This window comes from Meleagris gallopavo, chromosome 1, assembly GCF_000146605.3.
Source record: "Meleagris gallopavo isolate NT-WF06-2002-E0010 breed Aviagen turkey brand Nicholas breeding stock chromosome 1, Turkey_5.1, whole genome shotgun sequence".
Lineage (NCBI taxonomy): Eukaryota > Metazoa > Chordata > Aves > Galliformes > Phasianidae > Meleagris > Meleagris gallopavo.
In genome coordinates, this window is record NC_015011.2 from 152471348 (window position 1) to 152492571 (window position 21224).

At 34.2% G+C, this 21224-nt stretch overlaps 1 long non-coding RNA gene across 1 annotated transcript; it reads left to right on the forward strand.

The window, feature by feature from the left end:
- Nucleotides 1-638: 638 nt before the first annotated feature.
- On the forward strand, nucleotides 639-5191 carry LOC104917473. Its single transcript, XR_004162586.1, has 3 exons — nucleotides 639-809; nucleotides 1273-1341; nucleotides 5088-5191. It is a non-coding gene; the product is annotated as an uncharacterized LOC104917473 (long non-coding RNA).
- Nucleotides 5192-21224: the final 16033 nt, after the last annotated feature.

Genomic DNA, 21224 nt, shown 5'->3' on the forward strand with positions numbered 1-21224 from the left:
TCTTTAGAGGATCACTTCCACTTTTATTGAGTAGGAAAAAAAAAAATGTTCACATTACTCTTTTCCACTGAGGACATAACCTGTGATATGTTCCTTCAGTCAGGGAACATACAAGTTTTATTTTAGTTGTAATTGGGAAGGAACTGTCTGGTAACATAAAAAAGAAAATCATGATGGATTTTCTTTAAAACCTATCTTGCATGATTCATTTACATCCTGTTCCTGCAACCACTTTCTTTGTAGAATATGAACAAGAAACGGGAAGAACATTTACTAAGTAAGGTTTTTCTGCACTGAATTTTTGTTACTTTCATAATATTTTCCTTTACATTTGAGAAAGCAAAGTAATAATTAGTTGGCTTGGGGATCTGGCACTGTCCAGTTGTTTCTAATATAAGGGGTTTGGATTGATTTCCAAGATTTTCCATTTTACACTTTCACAAATCTTCATCTGTTTATTAAAAAATATAGCATGGTATAGAGCAGTAGCTCTTTAAAAATCTATGTGTGAATCCAGCAAATTTCAGGTAGTTTAAATAGATAGTGTGTAATTACACAATTTATATGAACTGTTACAGTTGTATTGCTTCTTGGAACTCTTAATACGTAATTGTGTGGCCAAGTTTCAGATCTGAATTTGAGTACACTGATTTTCTTCTTTCTAGCAATAATTCAGAAAAGGTTAAAGAAGGAAAAGAAAGCAAAGAGGAAATTGCAGGAAGCACTTGAATTTGAGACTAAACGACGGGAGCAAGCAGAACAGACACTGAAACAAGCAGCTTCAACAGATAGTCTCAGAGTCCTAAATGGTAAGAAGCAAGCTTTTGCTTCTTTGTCATTAATTTTCAATTTAAGTGTCTAAAGAATCTTGTTAGTATGAAATTTATAACATGGTGGGAGGGGGAAAAAAAGGAAAATCTCTCTCCTTTGTTCAAGTGATGTCCCTCTCCTTTTTGTTTTGTTACTTTATATAGCATGTGCAAATAAATTTACTAGAGAGAATATCCCAACTAGGACTATTTTATATGATTAGCTTGAGAAGTCATTCTTTTTCCTTCTTTTTCATCCTACCTTTATGCTTGAAAAATCTATTGCTCATTAATCTCCCTAGTCTCACAAAAAATTGTTCTGGCCTCTAGTCATTGTTCAGTATTAAAAAAAAAACTGACAAAGGTTGATTGTATTGTAATTCAGCTTTAGAGTAACAGGTTGTAAAAAGGGCTATAAGAATCAAATGAAATATGTGTCAGTCTTACCTTTCTGTGCTTCTAGACTCTCTGACCCCAGAGATAGAAGCTGACCGCAGTGGGGGCAGAACAGATGCTGAAAGGACAATACAAGGTAAGAATTTGCAAAAGGCTATAAATCTAGATCTTGGTATATGAGTTTTTCCTCAGCTTTAGACTGCTATTCAAGCATGTAGCCTACCATCTGGGCCACATCAAAACAAGTTCAAACAAGGTCAAGTTCATCTTGCTTGTTTATAGGAGAGAATACATTCAGTGGTGGTAGATTTTCTTTAAATTAATAGGTCATTTCTGTTTATCTTGTGCAATTAAAGAAGAGGAATTAATTTGAAGCAATATAGGCTTGAATCTCAAATATGCTAAATGCAGTTTTTGTGAGTATATATAGTTGCATTTAGGATAACTATTTTTAAAGGCTGATTTAAAACCATGTTAGCCTTTCAACTGTACAAATAGTTAATGGGTAACATTCAAGGCAAGATGAGAATTTCATAGCTAATATTCAGTGGCAGTTACTGAAAGGTGTGTTTCAGTAAGCATTAATGGTGAATAAACTGTTTATTCACTTCCTGGATTTTTCATTTACCACATCCCATTATTTACACTTTAATAAAGCAAATCTGCTGAGTAAATTTGTACATGAAATACTAAAGAGAGCCTTATTTCTTTCCCTGTGAATCTGAATGTATATATATTGCAAGCACCAAGATATTAGTAAGGAACAAATTTTTAAGATAGCATTTGTGTTATAATATCCTCTCCAGTCAACAATTCTAATTCTACCTACATGAATACTAAACAGCAGAAACAGCATTTGTTTTCAATTGTAAATGAACATGCTTTTTTATAAAGGCAAGCCTAAAATGGTTAGCACCAGTAATCACACTCAATTGCCTTTACTTTGCATTTTGAAGTCAATCATCTTAACAGTATCATTTGACATAATCTGTATGTTATTTAATCACTTTTACTGACTCCTGAAGAACTGTTACTAGTGTGCCACAAGGAGGCTGTAACAACAGAAAAAGATGTCAGTCTTTAAAGGTATTGAGCATATACAAAAGAAGAAATAAGTTCTTCTGTGGGACAAACAAAAACAGATTTAAATTGCGTGTTCTGTCTGCAAAGTTAATAGCTTAGAAGTTGAAATATGCCAGTTTGAATATTGCCTGGGAAGTAGGTACAGGTTGTGACATTGTTTGAGAATCCTGTTTCTCCTCCCACAGATTATGTGCCTAACTCAAAGCACCATTTGATACATCATTCTAGTATGAAATGCTCATTTGCTATAAACCATACATTTTGTTATTTTCTTTGGCGCACAGACAAACTTTTCTTTGGAGAAATTTCTTTGGAGGCTATTCTATTACACTGAAGTAACAGAGTTCCTTGCAAACACTAATTTATTTATCTTCAGACCATTCCTGCAAGGAAGCAAAGTTTGCAGTATTCCCATTTTAAACCTGGGAATCAGAGTCACAGGAAGACTGACGTGACAAATTGTTTTATGTGTTCACTGTGTTCAAATCACTGTTCCCATTAAATTTGGTTTCCTTTATGAGCTGAGATATTCAGAAGATGAGAACACATAATTACAAAGTATTTTGGAAGCGTATATTCTAAAGGGTTTGTCCCAAACTACAAAGGAACAGCATTTATGTTTTATAACCAAGCTATTCTCTGCTTATGCTCCTTTTGTACATTTACATTTCTGCAACAAATAAAACCAAGGTCTTAGAGACAACATTCTCAATAATGATGACTTCTCCTTGACTCATCTGTCCAAGATGTTATGAGAAAAAAAAATAATAAACCTCACAAAATAACAATGATGGTTATTTATTTAAAGACTGAACCATGATGGTCATGGTATTGGATCATACTGCAAAGGCAACCTTAGTTCTGACGTTTCCTGTCTCTTCTTTCCGTCTTAACATAGAATTTAAATAATGTTGATTTTTTTTGATGTTTTTTTTTACATTTATTTTTTATTTATTTTTCAATATATTCAGTTTAATCATTATATCAGATTTTGGAACATCTAAGTCTACCACTGGGAACTGTGTAACATGTAGATTTACAACACAGTTTGTAAATGTAGAAGTTTATTGTCTTTATGGGTCAATTTTTTTGTGGAGTGACAGTTTCTGAAATAGTTATTAACAGTAATGCTAAGTGTTAGGACTCTTTGTATTCAGTTCCACTACAGGAAGGAGGATTCCCTTTCCCTTTTCTCTGTGTCCCCAGTAGCATGTATCCTTGTTACTCCTTTACATCCGTGTCCCAGTTCCACCTTGTTTCTTTCTCCTTATTCTAATTTCAGTTTTGTCAGTGGCTGTTCTCACTTCTTCTCCCCCCTCCACTAATTTTCCATTCCCTAGGAACCCATTCTTCCATTGTTCTCTTCTGAACTAAGTTTCATGCCACCCTAATGATTTCTTCTATTGCAAAATCTTTCTCCTGTATGTGACCCTTTTTGTTGCCTTCCTCCTTTGTCCAGTGTTTTTTAGAGTCTGCACTCTATTAACATTCCCTGTTAACAGCCTTTTCTGTTTGGTAACAAGTCTTTCAGTATTTATTCCTAGTTTCTCCTGCCTCCCCATCAAGCTCTTCCTTAGTATCAGCAAGAGAAGGATTGAGAGAAAAGGAAAGACAATTTCTCTGTTGCTATTTCAATATTTAGCAGAACAATAGTTTGCAGAAACGAGGATAGACAGTTTCAGTGAAGGAACTTCATTCAGCACCAGGAAAAAGCATGCTCACTGCAGGTGGACTCTTTGGAGAATTCAGTTGCAAAACTGTACAAAATCTTTCTTCCAGTGGGTGAAATTTTTTTAACTCTCACAGGGATAACAAAGAGTATATCCTTCCAATTTTTGAAAATTTCAATTATTTCTGTACATTTTATCTAATTATGATATTTACTATACTTCTGTATGTGCAATAGAAGAATTATTCTATACAATATGCAGTATATTCTCTAATAAAGAATGTAATATTTCATTCATGCTTTCAGGTTCTGGAAAAATATGCTTACTAGGGAAGTATTCATGCCTTTCTTATTCCTTTAAAATATCTGTGTTTATATCTTCCTTTATCAAAGAATATCTGGGATAATAACAACTTTATACATAATCATGATAGATTTTTTTTAAACTTACTGTATCAAGCATGCTATTCAATTCTATAACTAAGCAAATATAGCTGCAGTGTTCAGTGGGGAAGTAAAATAATTGAAATATCAACTATAATTTCAGCATTTAAGAAAATACTAGGCAAAGACAATAGTATTTTAAAATAAAGATTTTATCTACTCTATTGTAAATAAAAGGATTCTTGTAGATTTGGATCTGTATTTAATGTTAATATTGTAATCGTCACTTTTGTTTGCAAGGAATAGGACTAATTTAAGTGTTAAAGGTAATTGTATTTATCAATAAATGGGGTATGTTCTATTTTTCATCCTGTAGTACCTTTCAATGTGTTCAAATTCACTTTTAGTTCATATAAAGCCTTGTAAACAGGAAAGACATTCAGAAAAAGGAGCTTGAAAATGAGTAGAAAGAAGCAATAACAGATATTATAGTTTTTCTAGGTTTTGTTTTGATTTGATTTTTAAATATTGGATAGCCAACATCTTGCTGGACTATCCATAAAATACTGAGAAGTAATCATAATAAATAACTCAAATGTGAGTCTAAATATACGTAGATATTTTTAACAGATGCAGATACTAAGTTATTACGAACTGGTTTAGACACTAGTTTTAAATGTTTTCTTTCTTGCTTTTGTTTAAATTTATAATAAAGCAGATTATCCTCTTCTCCATACATATTGTAGGTTCACTAGATGCCTATGCCTAGCTCCCAATCCGGTTTCCCAAGATCCCCTCATCCCACACAAAAAGGTACCATACAAAGATAATGTTTACTTTTATATACTGTTTGTTACCAGACCTCTTACTAAGCACTTAGAACAATGACATTTACTGCTGCTCTTACTTTCCTTTTTTTTCCCATTGATTCTTTTCTTCCCCATCTGCTTACCTATCATGTATTTGTTTGCCAACGTTATTTTTTTTCTTTTTTCTGTATAAATTCCACATTCATTTTTCCATGTCCTAATGATTTCCCTCCCAAATCCTATACATTTGTAATCTTTGTTCTATTTAATCACAGCTCTCTTTATGTATTGTCTAAACTCATCTAAAGAAGTTCTGCTTTACACTGTCTTCCCCTCTGATGATTTCTTTAGTGTGGTGTCTCTTTCACATTTTCTTTTTCCCAAATTCTTCCATTTTAGTGCTTTCTTCCCAAAATTGTTCTGATAAGAACTGGAAGCTTAACCAGATTCTCTGTCTCAGATTGTTGTCTTGCTTATCTTCATTTATTTCCTATTTTCTAGGGAGTGCTTCATCCAATAGCTTTTCTGCTTTCTTTCAAAATTCTTCATACCCTTATTCCAGCTTTTTCTAAAGCCAGTTCCCACAGTCTCTGCTAACAGCCTTTTCTTACCCTGCTCAGTTCCCATGAATTCTCCCACTTATTATTTCAGCGTTTTTTTTTCCCCAGGTATCTCAGGAGATCCTTTGCATTGTGTGTATTCTCTGAAGTTCTCCTGTCTATTCCAATATTTCAGTTTTTCCCTTTCTATGAACTCTTCTCTAGTGCTTTCCAAAGTTCCCTTTGTCCATCAATCAAATTTTATACACCATGTCCTTATACTCTGCAGATATACTTTGTAGCAGATTATCGGCCTTTCTCTATACTCTCTTCATCCCTTAGCAAAATGAGCTTTTAGTAAGTCCTTTCACATAGACTGTTTTTTCTCACCATTAACCTAGTTCTACATCTCTTCTGTATGCTGATATTAAGAATACAGTTAAGTATAAAGTTAAATGGCTTCAGACTACTTGTTCCTCCTGTGAAAAAGCCATTCAGTTGCCATGCACAGGAAAGTTTCCAGGACCATCTGTTCTCCTCCATTCACAGTCTTTCTCAAACTCTTTATCTCATCAGCAAACAAACAGAGATACTTGCTCCCTCCCAGGAACGACAGGTCAGGAAATAGAAATGTTTAGCAGATCCAGTAACAGAGAAAGAGAACTTCTGCAACTCAGCATACTGACTGTATGCATAGTCCTCTATTGAAATTACTCTTAAGATCAATGAAGGCTACAGATGAAGAGAAATAAATTATGATTTAATTTTGCATATGCCAGGGACCTAAAAGGCACATTTTGCTGCCTAAGTAATAGGAAAATGCTGCCCTGTAGCTGCCCTCAATGTTAATAACAATTGCTTAGATACAGCTTCAGTTATTTGTCTGAAAACCTAACCTAAATTGTTTTCTGTATTGGTTTGAGACTTGTTTAATCTATTTTTCAACAAGCAAAATCAGTGTAATAATCTAAGCAAATTATAGTCTTTGATGCTTTCTTGCAATGTTTGAAAGATAGCTATCTGAAGGGCTTCCACACTGAAAAGGAACTTTCAGTCATTCCGTAAGCCTTGTGTACACGGGTCTGATGTAAAAATCTTGACAAAAGCATGTCTAACTATGTGATTATATTTCTTGTGAGATCAAAAACTTTTATTGGAAAAAGCCATTATCAGGACTGTAAAGTCAAGCATTCCAAAATTAGGAAGTGGTAGAATTAAGGTTGTCTTCCGCATCTTTGTTCTGTCATCTTTGTATATGCATTGTGATATAATCTTTAATTATGTGATTAGATACTGTATTTTGCACAGTACTTCATTCAGTTCAGGGGATGAGAGTGGAGCTGAATAAATGGATACCTATCCAATATTTTCTTTATCTCCAGTACTCAGTGTATTCTCATGCTTTAAATAATACCTGGTGTATATACAATATTTTTGTCACTAGCCATCATGCTTTACAGAAGAGATATGGAAGATTATCTCAATTTCTTTAATATGTTAAATCTTAATTTTAAAATTTCCTAACAGTTGTATGTTTTGCTTTAGCTTTGAATAATGTCCTAGTGTTACAGGTGATCATTTCTTAGGGTTTACTTCTTTATAAGTAAACTAGAGAGTCAAAAGTTTCATTATGAAAAGATATCTGATGACCTTGTGGATATAGTAGGACTTGAACCTTTAGTTTCATAGTGATAAACCAAACAAAGCAGCCAGTAAGCTGTAATACATGATTATGAGTAGTCCACACTGCTCTAAGGAATGACCATTTTGACATGAGTGTTTTACAGACATTTTTTGAGATAAATGAAGATAGCCTTGGATTGCATTACATCCTTCCTTTCATTATTCTTGCAACACATAGTTCTTTTAACAGTGTCTCCATCAAGCTCTAGTCTGTGTTTGTGTCAGTCCTAATATCCTTGTCCAGATTTCTATTTATATCCCGTCATAATTCCAACTTCCTATCTTCCTATCCTATTCTTGAACCTAATACTCTTCTTAAGCAAGATCCAGACATCCCCAGATATCTGTCTTTATGCCCCATATACACTTGTCAAGATTTCTCCCTCAGAGAGACTTCTTTTCAGATAACTGAACATGACTTTGTTGCACTGTGCTCTGTCACGTCTTTCTTTCTGTTTTCAACCACTGGTCCTGTTCTTGTCTAGTGAATCCAAATCATGTGGTCTCTCAGCTTTGGTCTCAGCTACTGTCAGCCAACCATTTCTTGTTACTAGCTTCCTTTCACAGTGTTTTCCAGTGCCTGATTTCTGTCAATTTGTCCAACCAGTCTCAGTCACTCCCTCTAGTTCTATTTTCTCTCTTTATTTACAAGTCCACCTGCACCAGGCTTGTTGTTCTAATTTCTCTAGATCTTCAACTTTATGAGTTTGTTTTTGGACTTAAAGAAGATTAATATTGTTTACAAATTACTGATAGGAAACATATTCTGGTGCAAGACTACTTTCAAATTAGCTAATCAGTTTTCAGTATCGTCATCTCTTTCTTTTCTTGGGAGATGCGTTCTCTCTGCAGTGTATTTAAATAAAATGTCTTTTCTTTAGCCTTTTTTTCATTTATTTTGCTCATGATATCGACTATGATGGCCAATATAAGTCTATTTCTGTTTAGCCATCATCCTCTACATGTAAACCAACAATCATATGTTCTCTATAGTTTTAATGAATTAATCCCAAGAAAAGAAAAGTACCCGATTTAGAAACGTAAATAGCTCTATCTATTCTATCTATCAACTTGTAAATTCTGCATTTTGGTTTAATTGACATTTGTTCATGAGTTGTTCCATTTTTATTGCTGCTTAGTAAGTGCTATGGATTTGTTGTTACTCATTTATTATTGCATGGGACTTCTAGCAGAAAGTTGCTTGAGTTTATTAGAGAGCCAGGATTCTCAATTGGGTTTTCAGGTCATTTCAGAATGGAAGTGAATTTTTACTTTCCCAAGTGATTCCTACTTCTCTGCTGACCCAATTCAGCATTTTTTTAGCTCCCTTCAAATTATTATTTTCCCATTTTCCTTCTTCCTCTCAACCAAATGCAATCCCCTACCCTCTATCCCAGATACTACTTGTGAATATGCCAAATCTTTCTTACTACTCCACTTTGACTGGTGTGGCAACATGTGTGTATGAACTTGAGGTATGTGTCTGCTGGTTCGCTAGGTGGCTGACTAGAAGATACATGCATTCTGAGGGATCAGTGATAAGCTAGATATGCATTTTTTGCTGGACATCTTGTTGCTGCCATCATCTTGGCAGCTGAGCAAATCAAACAGTACATGATGCTTCTCAGCTGCTGATGGGCCAAACAAATGGTTTTTCAAGTTGCAAGAGACCCACAGCCCACCTGTTGTGAAGGCCTGCTGTAAAGGTTGAACATTTCAGCAGGGAAAAGTAGTCAGGAGCTGGAAACAAAGCTGTCAGAAGTCTGGAACGCAAAGAGTTTTTTTTTTTTTTCCTAGATATATTGAATAACTGCCCAAGGAAACATCTGCTATTTAGTTAGGCTGTTTATGGAAACAAACAACTGACTATTCTAGATCCATAGAAATGTTAAAAGGTTCAATAACACAGCAGTGACAAACCAGTGGACTTTTTTTTTAAAAAGAACTTTTCTGTGAAAGTCATTCTTGGTCTTCAGACCACTGAGGCTGCTATTTCATTAGGCCACATTTTAAAAATTTGTCTAATAATTTCCATTTATTCTATTAAGGAAAACTCAGAAAGGAGTATTTTTCAGCCTAGAATTAAACAGCAAGAAGGTTTGTCTATATTTATGAAATATCACCATTTTGCGAGAATGTATCAGTCATCAGCATCATCATCAGCAATCTAACAGAGATCTGCTTTTTTAAGTCAGGTTTCTTCCTTCAGCTTTCTATTCTTAAGATTCTGAAGTTCAGTAAAACAGCCACTTCCAGTATCTCTATAGCTTTGGTTATGCCTGCATTCACAAGAGAGGAATTTTATAGCACTTCTAGGTAAGAGTAGTGAGCTGAGCTCTCAAAGAAGTGTGAAAAAGAAAACAGAATGGAGCAAAACTGTCACAGTGACCTACTAGGAAGTGATGTCTGCTGTCTTTTTATTGATCTTTCTCTGCATGCCAGAGTTTGTCAAACAAATTGATGTACTGGTTAAAATGTATGCATGTGCAGTATTTAATTTTAGAAGCTGAAGGATAGAGTGCTTTCTGCAGTGCTCTTCTCTTTTGTCTTATGCTCACAAAAAGATATTTTCAGATCTAGTGGGGTGGGAGCTGTTAGAAATTCACTGAATATCCCTCAGAGACATTAAATGGAGCTGCTTTATTAAATCTATTTGATGAGCCCACCCTATTCTATTTTATTTTTGCTCAGTCTTCCTAAAATATTTGTTTGTTAAACATTGTTCTTGCATGCAGTCATGCACACTTACAATGCTTCATTTTACATCTGATTAGTGCCTTAAACTTTAGTAGCTTTTTGACTGCAGAGTGTAGCTCCTTGTATTAACATCAGGGTCATGCACTTATTATTCATCTGTGCAATGCTATGCTCTTCAATGAAATTATATACATAATAATAAATAACAACATTAATCTGTGTGTACCACCTTGAATTTCATTACTTTTGCAGAGTGAATATCTCTGCAAATAACTGCTTTATTTTTTGTACATTTCAGAAAGTGCTGGGCTCTCTCCCTGTACTCAATATATTTCATTTTATTTTCCCAGAGAAGAATAAGCTTTGCTAGCTTTACAAGCTTAATGTCTTAAAGAACATTTTTTCCTGATTTTTTTTTGTTTTATTTGGCAAACAATGAAGTACAGTTCAGATTTTAAACATAGATTGTATGATAGACATTTACAACATCTCTAGCTGTTTGTTTCCCTTTTATAGTTTACATCTGAATACTCACTGAGGAAGTGTTCAATGAAGATTTATTTTGCTTCATATTTCCATGACCATGAATAAATACTGAAATGATTTTACAATGCATGGAAACCAAACAGTAGTAAGCATATTCTCTATCCCTCTGTTTAGAAGTTCAGTGCTTTGGCAGGTTTTCAACCCAAGCTAATCAATTAAAGACAACATTGATTAACTTAAACAGAAGGTGGTATTGATTGCAGGCAGTAACCTATAAATAGACAACTGTTTCATAGTGTTCATAGGTCATTGTTAGCTACACCTTTAAAGTTCGAGCTATACAATACTGTTATTTATCGCCAAAAAGGCAAAGAGAGAGCACAGAGTTAATAAAAAGTTACATGTATGTTGCAAAACATTCTTGTAGAGCCCCCTCATTTAACGCACACATAAACTTTTCCACATTTTCTTTGAAATAGCTATCTTTTGCAATTTACATATCATTTTATAGATGTGTATATACAAAGGTACCAGAAATCAAATAAATATATTCATGGCTTTTCTACTGAGATAAATGATTAATCAATCAGAGGCTTTCCTCCAACGTGGTACTCTAGTGCACTTTTTAAGAAGCTATGTGTAAAATTAATTAAAAAGCAAGAACAGAGTGAAGTGGAAAAATTCAGAACAATAAGGATATTAAGTAAAACACAGTGACAAAAAAAAACTATAAGATTGTAGAACTGACTTATTTTATTTTCACTAATTTCTTACTCCCTCTCTGGTCCAATTTCATGTTATTTAAAGGTAAGATGGATGAATTCTTACCTAACACATAGGCTAGTGATGTCATCCCAGTTGTCTTGCTATCTAGGAATGTTGGACACTGCAAGCTGCCATCCGATTTATGTTCCCTTCATCCTCACTTTCAGAAATCAACAGAAACCTGAGCAGACTAGTAAAATATACATTTCTAACATAGTCTCTTCAGCTGATATCACATTTTTCCCTTCTTAAGAAAGAACTAAAATACATTTTATAAACTAAGGTGAAAAACTGATTTAGAAAATTAAACATCATTTCAGTGAAATTGTGTTTCTATAGACTATCATAAAACAGATGAAAACAAAGTGCATTTCTAATTTATTCACAATGGAACTATAAACCCATTTATTTTAGAGCTAGATTTGGTGAGTGTAAACTTTGTCAGTGTTTGCCTCTTCACAGTGTAGAGGGCTGACCCTTTTTCTCTCTTTTCCTTTTTTTTTCCCTCAGCCATGTTTACTACTTTTTAGACCACTGAAGGAAAGTGGCATTATGTCAGCTGTAATGTATGTCATAGAGATTGTTTCTTGGCATTTGGTTTTTAAACTGCCATAGAGATCAAAAAAACACCTCTTGTTTGTGTATCATCCACTTATGAAAGAACTACTCCTGTCAAAAGTAGCAGTGCATTCTTTTATGAATTCATTAAGACCAACAGACTTCAACAGACCTCAACAGACCTCAAAACTTCTAGGTTTGAGATTTTTCTAATAGTTGTGCTTTCCTTGTCGTGACTTTTCATGCAAAGCAAAAATGGGATGATCCCTATGTCAAAATAACAGCAATAATGTTCAGTTCTACTAAAAGGAATGTGCTTCAGAAAGCTACTAGCACGAATTAGTAGTCAGTAAGTTAACTTCATTCTCTTAAAACACATAAGAATAAATCTTTAGACAAGGAGATCCAATTCTTCTTCCTGAAAGGTACTGCAGCTTTGGTAGGTAAAAAGAAACATCAAATCTGGATTCGATTTCAAATCTTGAATTTAAATTAAATCAGATTTAAAACGACTATCCGGTTCAGTGTCTGTTTTTCACTGTTAAACACCACCTGTATTGAAAGAAGAAGAAAAATTTTTAGCAAGCCATGTGGTAGAAGGCTTTTAATCTACCAAGGAAAGTCATCATCAATTTTCCACTTCATTCTTACTAGTCTGAAGCTCTGAAAAAAGATATTCATAGAGAAGATAAGATACCCTTATCTTAATATTAAATCCTAGACAGTTTAAAAAATGATTCAATCAGATGACTAATGCCATTTGAGATTCCTCAGGGCATCTGAGACATCCACACAGGGTTAATCAGATCTGCTAAAGATCCAGTACTGCCTGGAGCATCAACTGGAAGATACACAGAATTCTCAGGTCATACCAGATGTTGAATCAAGACTTTTTGGCTTGTTTAGAACACCTCTAAACATATTATATTCATGATTTGAGTGATATACAATGCAATTTGCTTACTCCTCGTGTTACTATTGAAAAGATACTTATTATGGTGCTGTTTTCAAAAGGACTCTTCTTCCAACACTTTTACTGGAAATATATGAATATTCGTGGCATAATTTCTCTATATCTTTTTATCTGTTGACTAGTTTGTACAACGACTGCTTCAAAAGTAATGCCTCCTATTTTATTAAGTTGATCCGCAATGTCAGAAGCGTGTGTTGGTGGTATGGCAAATAGAGGTAGAACCTTCCCGCCATTATTCCAGTATATTAAATTTTGTTGCTATGCGACCGATGGAAGCAGAGGGCAGTCTGACAAAATGGCGCCTGACATGGAAGTGTGTATGAAGCAAAGGGGTGTCACTGAATTCCTCCATGTGGAAAAAATTGCATCCATTGGCATTCTGAGCTTTCTGAACACTTTCTGAATGTTGATGGAGGACAAACAGTGGATATGAACACAGTGAGGCGGTAGGTGGTGCTTTTCAGCAGTGGTAAAAGCAATGTGAAAGACAAGCCACATTACAAACAGCCATACACAGCTGTTGCACCATGAATTGAAATGCGTCTTGATCAGCTCATCGGCATGAATCAGCGAATTACAAGCAAGGGACTGTATTTGGAGCTGAATATTGGCTTCAGTATGTTGGAAATTATGGTGGCAACATTGCAATACGACAAAGTTTATTTCAGGTGAGTCTCACAAATGCTCACACAGAATAAGAAAGAAGACTTTCGGTCAGGACCTGCTGAACCAACACAAGGCTGAAGGAGACAATTTCCTGGATCACATCATTACCAGTGATGAGATGTTGTGTCACCACTATGAGTCAGAGTCAAAATGGCAGTTGCAACTGGAGTGGCAACATGTGAATTCCCCATGGAAGAAAACATTCAAGACTCAGCACTCAACAGGTAATGTGATGTGCATGGTCTTTTTGAATAGAAAAGAGGTGATCCTTCTGGATTTCCAGGAACTTACACAAACATCAACTCTGACTGCTGCATTGCTATGCTGACTGAACTAGGGGCTCAAACTTCCTACCTAACTCAGGCCAGAGAAGAAGACACCCATTCTCTTGCAACACAATAACACCAGGTCCCATGCCAGTTTGAAGACTGTGAAGCACATTTCCAGTCTTGACTGGATTGTTCTACTATACATCCATTGTATAGTCTAGATCTGGTACCTTCTGTTTTCTATCTTTTCAGACCAGTGAAAGATGGACTGCATGGGCAACATTTGCCTACCAATGGTACTATCATAGCAGTTGTGAAACAGTCAGTCATCTCTGTTGGTGCAGACTTTTATGAGTGTAGAATGCAGGCTCTGGTTCATTGCTGGTGAAAATGCATGGCTGTGTTGAAAGATAGTGTCTTGTGAATTTACTCCATCAAATAGTGTTATTGTCCATTTCGTAGCTGTTGTGGAAATGAAAAGGAGGCATTACTTTTTGAGCAACCTACATAAAACAGGAGGCATTACTTTCAAAGCAGCCAGTATATAATGTTTCTACATGGATACATGTTATAGTGAACAGAATTACCATTTCTTTTCAATAATTATTGCAGTTTGCAGATTTGTGGTCTGTCTCCAATAAATTGTTTTTAGCTATGTTAGGAGTAACTGGAAAGTTAGTAGAAATCTTATTTTTTTAATATCTGAACAACTTCGCAATCTTTAATTTATTTAATTTTCACAACAGAAAATATTCCTGTGATGCAGAACAAAGCAATTATAGAGTGGCTAAGGATCTTGATCAAAGCTATGTCAGAAATGTGTGGTAGGTCAGGGACTGAATTTAAATATTGCATGAGCTTAAATTTTCATTCTGCCTTTCATTTTTTTGCCTTCCCTTTTATATCTTCATTTATACTATGTCACTATATGGACATACGCAAAACTAGAATGAATTTACCAGCTTGAATATTGATCGTGGAATTTATGTTCCACGACTTCATGGTAACAGAACTCAAGTAACATGTAATTCATGCTTGTTCTACACATTCTCAGGTCAATGGCTGGATTCTGAATATCAGAGTAATGACATAGTACACGTGATATAAGTTTTGTTAGATCTCTTCTTTGTTAGTCATAGCTTTGAAATGCAGTGACAACATATGTTGCCTAGTATTATTTAATTCTTTTTTAAAAATTTTACATAATTACTCCTTACGTAGTCATCTAGACTTGTGTGTTCTGTTGTCAGCAAAAAGACCTGATATAAACTCTAGATTCTGTTACTTCTAACTAAGTATCATAACCAGTTTAGTTAAATAATGTTAATAATGATATTTAAAGTATTTGAACCTAGAGTAAATTAATGAGGAATGGGTTATTTATCAAGGTTTTGCCAAATACCTAACCCAAACTGCTGCTAAATTTCTTTCTTCAACTTCCTGCTTTTCAGACAGGCCCAATACTCTGCTATACACCATACAAAGAAGAGAAGATAAACCAGTATCAGCTTTCTGTATGTCAGGAGCTAAGTGCTAAGCATGCATGCATTAATACATGCTTTCCTTTTGAAATTTTGGTCAAATCAGTAAGATATAGCATTTAATTAAAATTGAGTCCTCAAATACAAAGCTGTCTTCATATATGCTATGACAACAACAAGAGCAAGGGTATTTTTAGTTATTTACGAATATTCGGTTTTCAGTTATTTTCTTACATAAGATAAATACCTCTAACATCAATAATGGTGCAATAATATTAATGAAATCTTTTGATGTGATCATCCACACTCATCCTAGACAACCTACTGTGTTCTTGAAATTACTGTCCTCATTCCTGACTAATTAAATCAAAAATTAATAAAGAAATATAGCTAATGTCATTTCCCATAATGCTTCACACAAATATTTTGAGTGAGGTGGTGACTATGGTATGTTAATGATCGTGATGTTAAATTATTTTTTTGAATGATGTGGGAAGTTACGTGTGTTCCTGATCACAATCCTGATTCAGTTACCTTACCTTTCCGGATCTCAGGTCTTGCTGTCAGACTCTTGTATAAAATCAGATTTCAAGCCTGAAGGGTCGTAATGAGTTAGTTAGGTGAACATTGTATGAGAGTCTTCTTAACTGTGAAGAGAAATAGGGGAAAAAATCAAACTAGCTAACTGAAACGAATAAAAAACCCCACAACACTCTGTAAGGATCTCCACTTTGTGAGATTTTGATAAAGAGTAATGTGCAAAGTGAAGGGTAAGGCAAAGCCTTTCAACTACTGTGTTTCCAGTTGTTAAAAGGGAAGAGCCAGTGAAAGAACTTCAGAACGAGTGACAATTCAAAGGAGCAGTCTAGGAAATATTTTTGCCATATGATTTTGTTTATACAACATAGACAGAAGTAAGCTCTAGCAGACAAGACATAAGGAGAAACAGAATATGAATTTGTAGCTAGTGAGGACAAGAAGTGAATGGCAGAGACTTTTTATGAGAAGAATTTTAGACACTAGATTGTAATGAAGAGTCAGAAGTAGCAAACAAGCAAGATGCCTTGATTCTGAACTTCAACTTACAGACCAGATGAAAAGAGTGATTCATAGCAACTAAGAGTCATGCTGACAAATAGGAGAAGGATTCTGAAGGGGTGCAGGATTACCAGCTCTGTTTTTGCAACCATGGATAGTCGTAGGACCTAAGCATTCATGCAGAGTATCAAGAAAACAGGAAGAGGGTTAAGAGGAAAAATAGAATAGAACTGGAGTACAAAGAACCTATGTCTATTTTCAACATAGATATGGTAGCTGAATTTCTGTTTGTGGATTAGGTTACTGAGATATGAAGCTCAGAGAGAGAGAGACAATGGGAGGAAGATCTCAGCCCTGAGAAACTAAAACAGTAAGTTGAAGTAGAATCCAAAAAGATCAAACAGAATGAGATTAATCAGGTGATGGAAAATAAGATCCTGACAATGAGAGAGGAGTGAATATCAAAAACTTATTTCAAAGGCTAGCCAAGAAAAGCCCAGGAAGTCGACTGTGGAGTTGTAAGACATGGATAATTGCAAGATTTGACTAGAAAAAAGTCATTGAAGACAGCCACATTTAACAAAAGTCTACAAACAAACTGACTGCCAACAAAACTGATGGTCAAGGGAAAAGGTGCTCCCCACTATTTTGGAAGTGTTATGGTCATTTAACCATGTGTTTAATGAGCACTTACATATCTACCAAGCTAAGAGCATGATAGTAGTTTATTCACACTGTTGAAGAGTAAATGACTCTTCATTCAGATAGGACAGTTTCAAGGGTCTGAACTTCAAGGTAGAGGCCTCCAATACATTTCCTTGAAGACAGGATATACTTACACAGAATTACCTACTAAACTGTGACTTCTAGAAATTTTCTTAGACATTTTCACTTAACTTCTGTGAAGGCTGTGCTTTAGAATTTTCTTACTGACAATAATCCTGTATAAAAAAAATACGAAGATAGGCATGGCCACAAACATATTCTCCCTTCTTAAATTTAATGAAAAAAATCTCAATTTCAGTCAGGTGCTGCAGATTTGGTACCTAACTGTAAGAAGAAATAAGTTAAATCATTGCAATTTATTATCTGACTTGAGATACAACATATGTACACAAGAAAACTCTGACTGAAGGGATTTGCCTTCAGTTTGAATGTGGTAGATGGCTGGAAGGCATACCACTTATTGATGAATTGAGTTCATGTATTGAGCATGCCACATAATGTTACTTTTAATTCTGCAACAAGCTACAGAATATAGAGTATAGGTGTTCTTAGCCTTCTGAAGGTCTCTTTCTGTGAAAAGTGCAGGTGATTTGTTTGCTCTAAGTGTTAAGAATGAGAGTAACAAAAAATATACCTCTGTATACTTTTTCCAACACATGCATGTATAGTCACTTCATGTAAAAAGAAAATTTATGCTTTTGTATTTGGAGAGGATGTCATAAACTCTTTTGATAGAGCAATTTTTTGCTGTAGAAGCTTAAGTTACAGTATATATACTGTATATATGGATATTATATATTATAAAATATTTAAATGTATAAATATATTGTAATCAAAGTATCAATTTAGCACCTTTTGTTAAAAGCTTGGTTGTATTTATAATTTCATATTTTGTTAGGAAGAAAACAGTTAAGAAGTCTAAGGATCTCTAATGCTCTCTGAAAGCTCAATAGGTTTTAGATAAAAGAATCAGGTTCGTAATTTGTTTTTCTTTAATAAAAAGATAAAAATAAATGCTCCTACCATACAAACTACAAAGGTGAAAAAATGCTGTATCTAGCATTGTTCTACCTCCTGTGGCTAGGGACAGAATGCAGACATGCCACAATAATGTTTTTTATTTCTACTGTTCAAACCATATTAATGAGAACATCATTTTGGAGAACTAATTATTTCTATTTGTCTTGTGTCACACTTTCTAATTCCCCTATATTAGCACAGCCAAAGCAAATTAATTGCTTTTCCAGCAGTTGAACCTTGTCCAAGAATGAGCTCACATTCCCTTCCAGTTTTGCAGTTTCTAGGAGTGCATTGTGTCAAAATTTTCTCTTGATACTAAACACAGCCCAGAGAATATCTTTACAGATTTCTGTTGTTGCTCACTTGATGAAATTTATAAGTTTAAGTGACCCACTAGGAAAGATAAAGTTCTTAGCTGCAAGATTATACATCAAAACAGTTAAAGTGAAATTAAAATTAAATGAATGAATCTCAGTGAAGCAAAAAAAGCAGTAATTAATGGTTCCCTTAATTGTCTTCATAAAATATTTGCATGGGTCTAATTTGCATAATTTGCATGTATTAATTAATCTTTCAAAGGAATTTTGTGCTGAGAGAAGCCAAAAAATCTCTTTGTTTTATTTAACATCTAATGAAATATTTATCTTCGTTAATGAACTTCTCATCTTCATTAAAATAAAAATTGCACAAGTTTGTATGTTTTAAATGTTTTTATAATTGAAGTATACAAAAAATCTCCTTAGACCTACAATATCTGAAAAATAAATACATTATTACACATTCCACATCATTGTAATACCAGGAACTTTTAAAATTTCCAATTTACAAAAAGTTTTCAAAGAGTTTTAAATTACTTCAATTACATGTAATATCTGTTAGATTTTTTTATTTATTTTACCAGTAGAGACAAGCCTTTTGGCGCTCCTGTCATTGTCACCCTGTGATAGATAACAGCTTTTATTGAACCAATTTTAGGCATAGAAAAAAAGAGACAAGTACTGCAGGAGCTTATACATGATATGTGTCCATTTTATGCTATACTAGACTAACAGTTGAGGAAAAATAGTTTGTGAGTTACTATCTGACACTTAATGACTGAGAACAGAATAAGACTGATGACAGTTACAGCTACAAAGGACGGTAGTTGCAGAGGATGTAGTTAGGTGGCAGTTTGCAGATACCAGAAATTCTGAGAGTGTCCAAAATAGTTAGCTATTCAGAAAGAGAGTACATAGTCAGAAAACAAACAAACAAAAAAAAAGTTTTATGCAAAATTTGAGTATAGAAGTGTAAGGAAATGTAAAGAAATAAAACACATTGCAGAAAACTCTTTATGTTAAAAAAAAAGTTTTTAGGAACAAAGCTGAAGACTGCTACTTAAAGAGGGAGCCATCAAGAATGTCAAGATAATGTATCAGCTACTTAATATTGTTGGGAATTATAGCTGTGATGAAAGAATATTAAAGTAGGGTTAAAATAAGTAGGATTCTATACAAAATTTTAACACTGTACAGAATAGGATTTGTGAATTTGAATTTCTCTTTTTTCAAGGATAAGTACAATATTATTGGAGTAATAAAAGTATACTTGAAGTAGGGAAATGTTTAGGGATTTAGAATACATAGAAATTATATTTACACAATAAAACAGTGCAGTGGGATTTGTACTCATTTTCAGTATGCTTGCATATGCTTAAATACTTACAAAGAGAGTTTATAAACACATTAATGTTTCTGAATTAATTTTAGATGTGCAATACTTTTGAAAGCCAACCCAGCAGAGATGGAAAAGCAGGAGCTGTTTAAGCATGCTATACACAACAGCACTACTTGTACAAAAGAAGTTAAAAAAAAAAAAAAAAGGAGGTTTAAGTTACTGAAACTTATAAAACTCATGTTTTACTTCATTATCCTAGCTTTTTTCAATTGATAAGATACATGGAATTTAGCAGATGCCATAGACGCACTATAGATACTGCTATGTATTAAGAAGGTGTGAAACTTGTGAAATAGCTGTTGAGACAACACAACTATCTATAAAATTTCCAAGCAGTATCAGTGGGATGAATATGTTTCACATTTGTGGGGTAGGTGACTTTATATGAGTTTGTTGGCTGCACTCCTGTTAGAGTCAGTGAAAAGTAATAGACATATTTCTGCCTTTGAATTAAATGAATCATGTCTTACAAGTCACTTCCTTGAATACAATGGGAATCTAAAGAAGAATCTCAAACGTAGCTGTCTGTATTGCTGTTGGAAGTTATTGGAAGTTGGAAGTTACTGTGATGAATCTCCTCGGTTGTTTATTTTCCTTTTTGTTTGCCTCAGAATGCCAGCATTGCTTGTGATAGTAAACAGACCATAAGCAGATGAATTTCAGTTTTTGTAACTGACAGTGTTGAGAGTGAGTAATTGTGCAACACTTCTGGAACAATACCAGTTCCTGATAATTTCTGCTATAATCATCTGCTTGATGTAGTTCTGTAATATTACAATACTCTTGATTACAGTTCTGAAAGTTGTACAAAGCAAGATCTTCAAATAGAGAGAGGATAAATCCAATTCTGCATTAACCCTGAAGCTTTTCGGCATTTCTTTCAATTTGATGCTACCAGTGCAAGAAGCAAAAGTTAAAAGAAGCATTCCAAACCTTAAAAAATAAGAACAATAGTAAATGTAAATTTAGAAATAGAAAAAAAAGGTAGAAGACATCTCACAGAATTCTAGATAAGAAAGTGATATAACTAATATAGTTTCATTGTATTACCGTAACAGTATTACTATATCCTTATTAATTTGTAATGGAAAACTAGTTAATGTGTCTCTATTTAAACATAATTTTGCTTGCAAACAAGACCTGGGTTGGATGAAGTTGGATGACTTGATGAAACATACAAGTCTACAGTGCAGACATGTACGCTTGTGCTTGTCACACTCAATCTTCTGTGGAGGGAGTGGAGAGAAACGTCTGCAATAGAATTCACCACTTCATAAAATGGGTATCTATAAATCACCTTTGTCTATGGGAGGAGCATAAGTACTCTGCTATAGACATCTACAAACAAATTCTTTAAGCCCAGTCACATTCTAGCAATGCTGAATTCAGTTTCCGGAGGTGAGAAAATAACTTATTTTTAGTTGTTGCTGTTTGTTGTTTGTTTCTTGGTGTTTTTT